This window comes from Magallana gigas, chromosome 6 (assembly GCF_963853765.1).
Source record: "Magallana gigas chromosome 6, xbMagGiga1.1, whole genome shotgun sequence".
In the NCBI taxonomy this organism is placed as follows: Eukaryota; Metazoa; Mollusca; class Bivalvia; order Ostreida; family Ostreidae; genus Magallana; species Magallana gigas.
Window position 1 is genome coordinate 48630442 of NC_088858.1, and position 10305 is coordinate 48640746.

Genomic DNA, 10305 nt, shown 5'->3' on the forward strand with positions numbered 1-10305 from the left:
AACTACATTTGGTGTGAGTTTATGCCTCGGAGAATTCTAAATACAAACATCCCATGCAATAGTTTACGTATGTGAGTCGCGGTCCCCATTAAACAGGTATGATCGAGATCGATGCGTTCACGGCAGCTTCCGAACCCTGCATTGAAGGAAAATCAATGACGTTCGTCTATTTGCTCAAATCGTCCGCTCTGGAATTGCCCCGTGATTGTTCCTGGCAGAATTTATAAAGAGAACATGCCAGGAAATTTATCAGAGAATTTTCCTTTCTCTTTCAAATTTCTTGTCTTTCATTGGATGGTTAATGGTTTTCAGATAGCGACCCGAATTACATCATTTAGGCATTTGACTTCTTTGAGTGTCAGTTGCTGCGATCTCACTCGTTAGCCGGGAATACGATCGGAAACGTCAGCGTGGAGCGAATCCCTATCTACTTCTCGTTAAGGACAGTTCAATCAATTTTAAAACTATTCTCTATTCAAAAGACGTCTTTCAACCTTTGATTAACGCGATGGCAGTGTACAAGTAAATGTAACATTTGGTAATCAATCAATGCATTTTAAACAAATTTGAAATGAGAGTTTTAATTTATTTATGTCTTCATTATTCTTTCTGTCTTGAATTGCTTCTTAGAGAAATTCTCTCCACTTTCGGACTCAGGTCCAATTCCACCAACTTTTCGGCCATCTTTATTTGGGGGGAAAACTACGACACGTTATCATCATCCATCCCAGTTAAACTTCCCGCACCAAGTTTTACAGGACGATGGCACTGAATATATTGTCAAATGTCACTAATAAAATCTGATGATAATCCCCATTAATTAATTTTTTTTTTTTTTTTTTTTGATGAAGTGTTTATTAGTAAGCCAACTGCTTCTACATACATCACGTACATACATCAGAAATTTTCAAGGACACAAAGTATGTTTAAGAAAGCAACGAAAACAATTACATCAATAATGCATATATAATGAACGTTTACTAAGAGAGATAAAAAAATACATATTGAGCACCTTTTTTATTGAGAGAGAGAGAGAGAGAGAGAGAGAGAGAGAGAGAGAGAGAGAGGGGGGGGGAGAAAAGAGAGAGAGAGAGAGAGAGAGAGAGAGAGAGAGAGAGAGAGAGAGAGAGAGAGAGAGAGCACTTAGAGTGAGTTAATCACAGGGGTCCAAATTTCCCAGTCTGTATTGAACTTATCCATTTCACTTCTTTCTTTTGCACAGAATTGGAATACTTTATATAACTGTTTTAAATCATTCATAAGGGCATTTACTGTTAATTGGTTTTTCTGGCATCTACATCCCCATTAATTAATTAATGACTATTAATCCCCTTGTCTCTCCTTTTGAATAATAAGGATTACTGGAAAAAAATAAATATTCCTTCAAATCAATATGCGGACAATATTGCACTTTTTCACCAATACTTTCGTTCAGTTTGGTGGAGCTCCAAAAAAAGGTGAATTTCTTTGTGCTTTATGTATATCTTTATCATTTACTATGGGCAGGTATATGTCAATTTGAGAGTTATTGCAATGTTTGTGATTATTATATGTATATATCTATGCAATGTGTATCGTCCCGATCCTCTCAAATTGTCGTTTAACTGCATTCCACCTGTATCTCAAACGACCGTGTAGTGAGCGACCAGCGCGCTAGTTTCCGTTCGTCGTCGAAAGCAAGATTTATTGTCTTGCCTAGATGGCCCAGTAGTTAGCGCGGTGGCCGCTCGCTGCTAAGAGAATGGGTTCCAGAGGTCGTGTGTTCAAGCCCCGGCCGGGGCGGAGGTGGAGCTCCAAAAAAAGGTGAATTTCTCTGTGCTTTATATCTATATAAAGCACTAAAAATGGCTAACGACACGAACGATAGAGATTGTAAAGACAACCTTACCCCGCCATTTTTGCATTTTAAGCGTATAACAGCTTGTTTTCAAGCAGTTTTTCCTTCCGAAAACATAGAGTGCATTCTTGAACAAATAAAATATTTTAATCAGAGATGTATCTAGCCAAGACTAATAAGTGACAAAAAAATTTCCTTGTTCAAGCATGCGCTCTATATTTCCCATTCGTAAATAGATAAGAAAAATGTCAATTTTTGGCTGATTTTGATTGAATTATAGAAATGGCGTCCCTTCCGATGTCATATACTGCCAGTGAGTGCAAATAAATCAAATAAATAGATGAAAAACATATTTTACATCAACTCTTCTAAAAAATTAGTTAACATTTTATTGTACCCGAAACACTTAAAAAATGGCAAAAAAATAAATTACATGAGTAAAAAACAAAAAAAACAAAATCTAAAGCTACTACTAAACTACTTAAGAGACAATAAAAAAAGAACGTCGATTGATCACTTTAGAGCGATCGGCGGCAGTATCAACACCTTCTTTAAGAATGTGAACAAATGATGTTTATAATGTAGCTGTTCTTTTTTTTATAGTCTCTTAAGTAGTTTAGTAGTAGCTTTAGATTTTGTTTTCTTTGTTTTTTACTCATGTAATTTATTTTTTTGGTCCTGAAGAAGGGACTGGTTGTCCCGAAAATTTGACAATCTCTGTTGTTCGTGTCACACACACACACACACACACACACACACACACACACACACACACACACACACATATATATATATATATATATATATATATATATATATATATATATATATATATATATATAAACTTGTAGACGGAATACTAAACAATCAAACCAGGATATAGGATCGAACCCCCTTGTTACAGGATGTTCACATGTTCAAGTTCAGAATTATCAAAGTTTAGAAAGGCGAGATAGTATTTTATCAGGTCGATTTCAAAATTATTACCACAAATGCTTGAGGAGATGACCGCCCCCCCCCCCCCCCCCCCCCCCCCCGCCATCCTCCATCCCCAAGTATCGAGACTTAACATTTTTTTCTATAATTCATTCTTTTATGACATATTTACAATCTCATTGCACAAAAATTAAATTACTTAAAACAAAAATTTTGAGAAAAAAATTTTTATATCCCCTCTATATATTCATATAATAAAACTGTTGTTTTATAGGCCTATATAGGGGGGATATGTTTTTATCAAAACGTTTGTTTTGTGTAATTTTACATGTATGCCATAAAGCCCCATGAGAAGAGCTAAAAAGTCTTCAATGCACTTCAAAGATTAAATTTCGTCTTTTCTCTTTTTGTCTTTACAGATGCATCTCTTTTTTCAAATGTTATTTTTATGTTTTTTATGGTTTTCTATCTTAAAAAAAGTAAGCCTCATTAACTAAATGACGCACGGGCAGTGTGAAAATGCATGGTTATATTGGAGCATGTGCGTTACAGATCACGGAGCTGACGAAACTGAAAGCATGGTGCCAGCTTTTGAAAAAGGTTTAGTACTCACTGTACTACAGTGTGCATGTCTACGAGCGGTTTGTGAGTCAAGTCGCCCCTCGATATCTAATTGCTGTGTCAATTAGCGACACAATTACCTGTCATAATGACCCACCCAGAGCAATTTCTCCCGGATCAAGGTCACTTTTAATACAATGACCGCATGCACGCGCTGGGAAAGCTTCCGATGACACGTATAAATCTTAGTTTACGTTGTTGCTATATATAATAAACAAATGCGCTTAGGGTATGGATTTTAATTTACCGTACATGTTAACACGTAACAAAAATGCATCATATATATTAGCCACTAAAAATGAACGAGTGTATAATAGAACCAAAACATAAAGGTTACATAGAATATGGATTAACATACGGACATGACTGTAAACGTCGTCACCAAGATTGGTCTTGTTCTTTTCATGAATAAATCTTCATTGAGAAATAAGATTACATATTGTTTTAATGGGATACAACTGTGAAGATATCATTGTTGGACACATGTATGTAGAAAATTAAAGGGGACAGTGTATCGAAGAATTGTGACCCGGGTTGAAAATTGACCCGGGGGTCATTTTTCAACGCTGAATATTGAGACCAAAGGTGTTGAATTAAGACCCCAATCCGTTGAGAATTGACCTGCATCGTGGAATTTTGATCATGAAACCGGTTCAAAATTCAACAGCAAATTAGCATAAACTAACAAACCAATATCTTATAACTTCGATTTATTTAGCATTGTTTTCATATTTATTCTTTAGATTTACATGTTATAGCAGTCGGACGAAAAAATGAAACAATTTAATTATTTTTTGAATTGACATATTATCCATTCAAGTATGTATTAACTATTTTATTCGTGGTTTACTATTCGCCTATCACAGCTGCTTTGTGTGGTATTTATGTTTCAAAGATATTGTTTAAAAAAGAATTTTGGTATATTTGGGTACACGATAGAATAATCAAGTTAAAACGTGTTTTTTTTTTAATATTTGCCGAAAAGGTGTACAAATATAAATTATTTTAAGTTCAAATTTACAATACGTCATATTGTTTATTTCTGGTTTTACACTCACCTAGTACATCTGTAAATTCAAATTGATATTGTTCATTGTAGATTTTCTTGGTGAGTGTTACAATAGGACATATTGTTATTTTTGTTTTTGCACCTACTCAGTATGTTAAAACTATGATTATCTAAATTTTGTATTTACACTCAAATTAACATATGACAATACGATAATCTTCAAGAAGTTTTGTTTAGAGAATAATTTAATTCTGATTGTAACGCGCTTTCTGATTGGGTAAAAAATTATTTTATATCGTTTAAAGAATTTTGCCTACGTCATAGTAAGACTAACGTCAAAAACGTATCATTTAATATTTATTCGTTTGATGAGATATCGGCGCTTCTGATTGGTCGAAAAATTTCTTTGATTTAAGAAATGAAGATAATAATTTTTCTATTGATCGACGTATCAAAGAAAAAATTGACCGGAAAACTTCATCAATGCGCGTAGCGCATTGATGAAAAAGTTTTCCGGTCAATTTTTTCTTTGATACGTCGATCAATAGAAAAATTATTATCTTCATTTCTTATCATTTAATAAAACATTTTCAAATAAAAAAATGTGAAGTGTCATTAATCAAAAATGTAAATAATGTAAATGAAGCGGCGCGTATGAATACAAAACAACAACAGCAACAATATTCAAAATGGATTCGCCTTCAGCTGATGCAGAGCTACTGGGCTGAATTTAATGGATTAAACACAAATAGTGAGTTAAAATCTGAACCGGCTGAATTGAAAACGAAAGGAAAATACATGCGATAGCTTGTGATATCATCTATGGAAGGGAATTACCGCCAAAATTCTATGTATCTTGCTTTTATTCTTATTATGCTTACTTCTTTATTCTTCATTACATTTACACTTACATGTCACTTCATTGTTTTCATATTCATGCTTATCCAATTTCACTTTGATTCTCTTTGATCCTTCATTGTTTGCTTAATTCTATGTTGCAATATTCTCTTCTTATTCGTGTAAATTCTTTCTTTTATCTCTGTTACAAACGTGAATTCAAACACGCAAACCATAAAGCACTTTCAATAAAGACGAATACAAGTTGCATGATTTTAATGTTGCATTATGACGCCAGGCGGCAGTGTGCGCACTACAATTGCTGCTCCCCGAAAAAAAACCAACGTAGCTAGCTAAATGTGGGATGTTTCGCACCATGACATTTCGCTCCAATGTTTATATGTTCAGATCAAGAAATGGAGGGGAGGTTAATGTACTAAGGGATAATTTATAATTGTGTTTGCCGGGGATGGGGGGGGGGTAGGTCGAGTTCTATTTTCAGAAGGTTTACTATGTGAATTTAAAAAAGTTTAAATTTTCAAGGGTGGTGGGGTGACTGGACCCCCCTCCTAAAATAAAATAAAATTCTAAGTCTGCGCATCAGTTATTTATATGAGATGATATAATCTTACAGTTCTCATAATTAGCACCCGTATCATAATTATCATCATCGCAAGCTTGATATGGAAGTCGGTCAATTCAACTATTCATTTAATCAAGACGACATGTATGAGGTTTATGTCTCTAAGTTACATATATCATAGCTTAAACACCTTCAAATCTAAACATGGACATTCAGTTACATGTACATGATTTATATTAAAATAAAGAAACCTACAATAATCATGGCTGTGAGTGATACATACACATTTTTATCACTTCAAAAATCTGTGTAAATAAGAAGCATACATTCAGTTAATGTTTTGTATTTTGGAAGAAAAATATATTTTATTTAGAACTTTATATAAGAATTTTCATTAAGATTTGATTTAGATTTTAAACCAAAACGTATAAACAGTCATATCGATATCACATACCGTATTTTAATCTCTTTGCCTGGTTTGTTTTCGTCTACTCATTGTGTAATTAATTCACTGACAATTTAGATTCGTTAATTTTACCGCGTTTACTTCTGCAACTCCACCGTTCTGTGCCGAATCGCAAGAATATAAAATCGCGTGCACCAAACGTAGTTTTCATATCACAAGTTCAAAACTTTTAGAAAAATAAGTGGGATTTTAAAACCTGCAGTTTGAAGTTTTTTAACCCGGAATTTCACGCGGATATTAATTCATCGCATTTAATCAGGGATACACAGTACTGTAGCCTAACGAGAGGTACATAGTGATTCATGCAAGTGATAATTTTCACACGTACTAGAGTACAAGAAAAGCTACTTCTAAGTATTTCGTACCCCAGTCCGTTTATTGTTTTTCAAAAACATCTTTAAATTTGGTTTAAATTTATTTCTATTTCATCTACATGTTCCACGGGTACCTGTGGACAGAACCGTGCATCATCCCACCTCTTTTCACCTCAAATGACAATAAAGTCCTGCATGTCGACAAGTACTTATGACATATGTTCCTCTTCTAAAAATTAAGCGTTCCTGCAAATAATTTGTTACTGCATATATATACGGTACATCATTGCATTGCGGATCTAGAATGAGATCAGATCCACCCCCAATGGAAAATTCACACTTATTTAATCAACCAATAAAAAAATTAATACAAAATTATCTCTCAGACCCCCCCCCCCCCCCTCTGATTTTTTAGAACCGCGCGGAGGCATTTTACATGTACACAAAAAAATCCGTATCTTTTTAAGTCTGCGTATATCGTGGCTTGCTATAAGTTAATTATATTAACATGTATTTCATATTCCTATACTAAGCCCTTAATTTGAGATGTTTTCACGAATTAATTAAATTTATGCCATTTGTTAGTTTCGTTTTAATAAATCTTCGGGAGCAGCAATTGTAGCGCACACACTGCCGCCTGGCGTCATAATGCAGCATTAAATTCATGCAACTTGTATTCGTCTTTATTGAAAGTGCTTTATGGTTTGCGTGTTTGAATTCACGTTTGTAACAGAGATAAAAGAAAGAATTTACACGAATAAGAAGAGAATATTGCAACATAGAATTAAGCAAACAATGAAGGATCAAAGAGAATCAAAGTGAAATTAAATAAGCATGAATATGAAAACAATGAAGTGACATGTAAGTGTAAATGTAAAGAAGAATAAAGAAGTAAGCATAATAAGAATAAAAGCAAGATACATAGAATTTTGGCGGTAATTCCCTTCCATAATCATTCACTGTGCAGAAAAACTCGTATTAATTAAAAACTAGTGTTCATGTGAGATCGCTGGAATATGCAACTGGACATAACCATCCAAGGAAAAGCGATCGTGGACGAAAATAGCTGATATGTCGACAAAGAATAGTATGTATCAGCGACTTTTGTAAACTTTGTGGTAACTAGATAGCCAGTGATGTACTTAAATGGTATATATTATCTGCCGCTTGGAATTCACCGAAGGAGTTGATGCATTAGGCCTACTCACAGCTTTTCTTTACGACGCCTATTTTGATGACCGATCATCTACGTGTGTAAATTTAAAAATTATCGTTACCAAATTTGAACAGCAGTGTTACCGTGAAAGTTTATATGCCTTAATGTTCGTTATAATATTGAAATCCATAAAAGGAGCAGCCAGCCTCGCAGTAAATGTTGATTGATCTCAAGCAGACGAAATCGTGAGAAGACGCTTAATTTTCTATTTCGTGAATCAAACAAAGGGTTTTGTTTATTTTTGAAGGTTAGACTTTCAAGTTTTTATATTCACAAGTTTGCATTTTGTTTGATGAAAATAAAACAGACACAACTTTACATTTTGTTGACAGTGTTTATCTTGGAAATTCCCGTTCTATAAATAGTGTTAGATCAGAGCAGTTGAGAAAAGTAGATCCGGCGAAAATTTTATTGATGCAGGTATCAGAATCAGAAGCGCCGATATCTCATCAGACGAATAAATATTAAATGATACCTGCATCAATAAAATTTTCGCTGGATCTACTTTTCTCAACTGCTCTGATCTAACACTAGCCTATTTATAGAACGGGAATTTCCAAGATAAACACTGTCAACAAAATGTAAAGTTGTGTCTGTTTTATTGTCAGGAAACAAAATGCAAACTTGTGAATATAAAAACTTGAAAGTTTAACCTTCAAAAATAAACAAAACACTTTGTTTGATTCACGAAATAGAAAATTAAGCGTCTTCTCTCGATTTCGTCTGCTTGAGATCAATCAACATTTACAGCGAGGCTGGCTGTTCCTTTTAAGGATTTCAATATTATAACGAACATATAGGCATATAAACTTTCACGGTAACACTGCTGTTCAAATTTGGTAACGATAATTTTTAAATTTACACACGGTCATCAAAATAAGCGTCGTAAAGAAAGGCTATGAGTAATGCATCAACTCCTTCGGTGAATTCCAAGCGGCAGATATATACCATTTAAGTACATCACTGGCTATCTAGTTACCACAAAGTTTACAAAAGTCGCTTATACATACTATTCTTTGTCGACATATCAGCTATTTTCGTCCACAATCGCTTTTCCTTGGATGGTTATGTCCAGTTGCATATTCCAGCGATCTCACATGAAAACTAGTTTTAATACGAGTTTTTCTGCACAGTGAATGATATCACAAGCTATCGCATGTATTTTCCTTTCGTTTTCAATTCAGCCGGTATAGATTTTAACTCACTATTTGTGTTTAATCCATTAAATTCAGCCCAGTAGCTCTGCATCAGCTGCAGGCGTATCCATTTTGAATATTGTTGCTGTTGTTGTTTTGTATTCATACGCGCCGCTTCATTTACATTATTTACATTTTTGATCAATAACACTTCACATTTTTTTATTTGAAAATGTTCTATTAAATGATAAGAAATGAAGATAATAATTTTTCTATTGATCGACGTATCAAAGAAAAAATTGACCGGAAAACTTTTTCATCAATGCGCTACGCGCATTAATGAAGTTTTCCGGTCAATTTTTTCTTTGATACGTAGATCAATAGAAAAATTATTATCTTCATTTTTTAAATCAATACGCCTGACGTTACGTTTGAATTTTGTACAAATGTACGTCATTTTAAAGGTCAAATGACCGTTTTTATCTACAATGAAGAGTAAAAAAAATTAAATTATAAGCAATGAATTCAATATTTATTAGTTTTATACGATATAAAATGGTTTGAAACAGTTTACGCTTTTTTATAAATCGCTTCGCGGTTTATAAAGCGTAAACTGCCCCAAACCATTTTATATCGTATAAAACAAATAAATATTGAATTCATTCCTTAAATAAAACCCAGGAATTATCTTTTTGTATAAAAATTAATTACCTAACACTTGTAATTTTAGTATTTTGGAAATGTTCATGCATACTCTTTCTTGAAAGATACTGTATTGACTATAGAAAGATACTGTATTGACTATATACGTATATCTTAAAGCCGATATTTTGCAGTGTTTTATTTTGCTGTGAAAAATTGCAATTTGGATAAATCAGAATGTAGTTAAATATGATGGACATGATTGAAACAAATATTTATTTTTTCTAGACATAAACAATTTTGCTAATTGGAATGTATAGCAAGTTTGCAACATACATTGTCATTGTCAAAACCATAACTGTTTTCGTCAATGAAATGATCATGCGTCGGGGTCGGAGTAGGTGATGGACCTTCATATCACAGGCACCTACATTATTAACGAAGAGGGTATATATTTTGAATTATGAGAAAAATATATAACGTTGGATGCCTGTGTTTCAAATTTAAACACAGTTAATGAAATTGAAAACTCAAAACAACAGCGATCAATTGTAATTTATAAAAAAAGAACTACATGCAGGCATATGCAGAAATTTTGCTGCGCGTGGTGCTTCAAAAATAGTCTTCTGGCAAGTTTATGAAAAATTGTCGATTAAGTTACATGTTTAATAAAAACTGTTGACGACTTGTCATATGAGAACTGTTCAT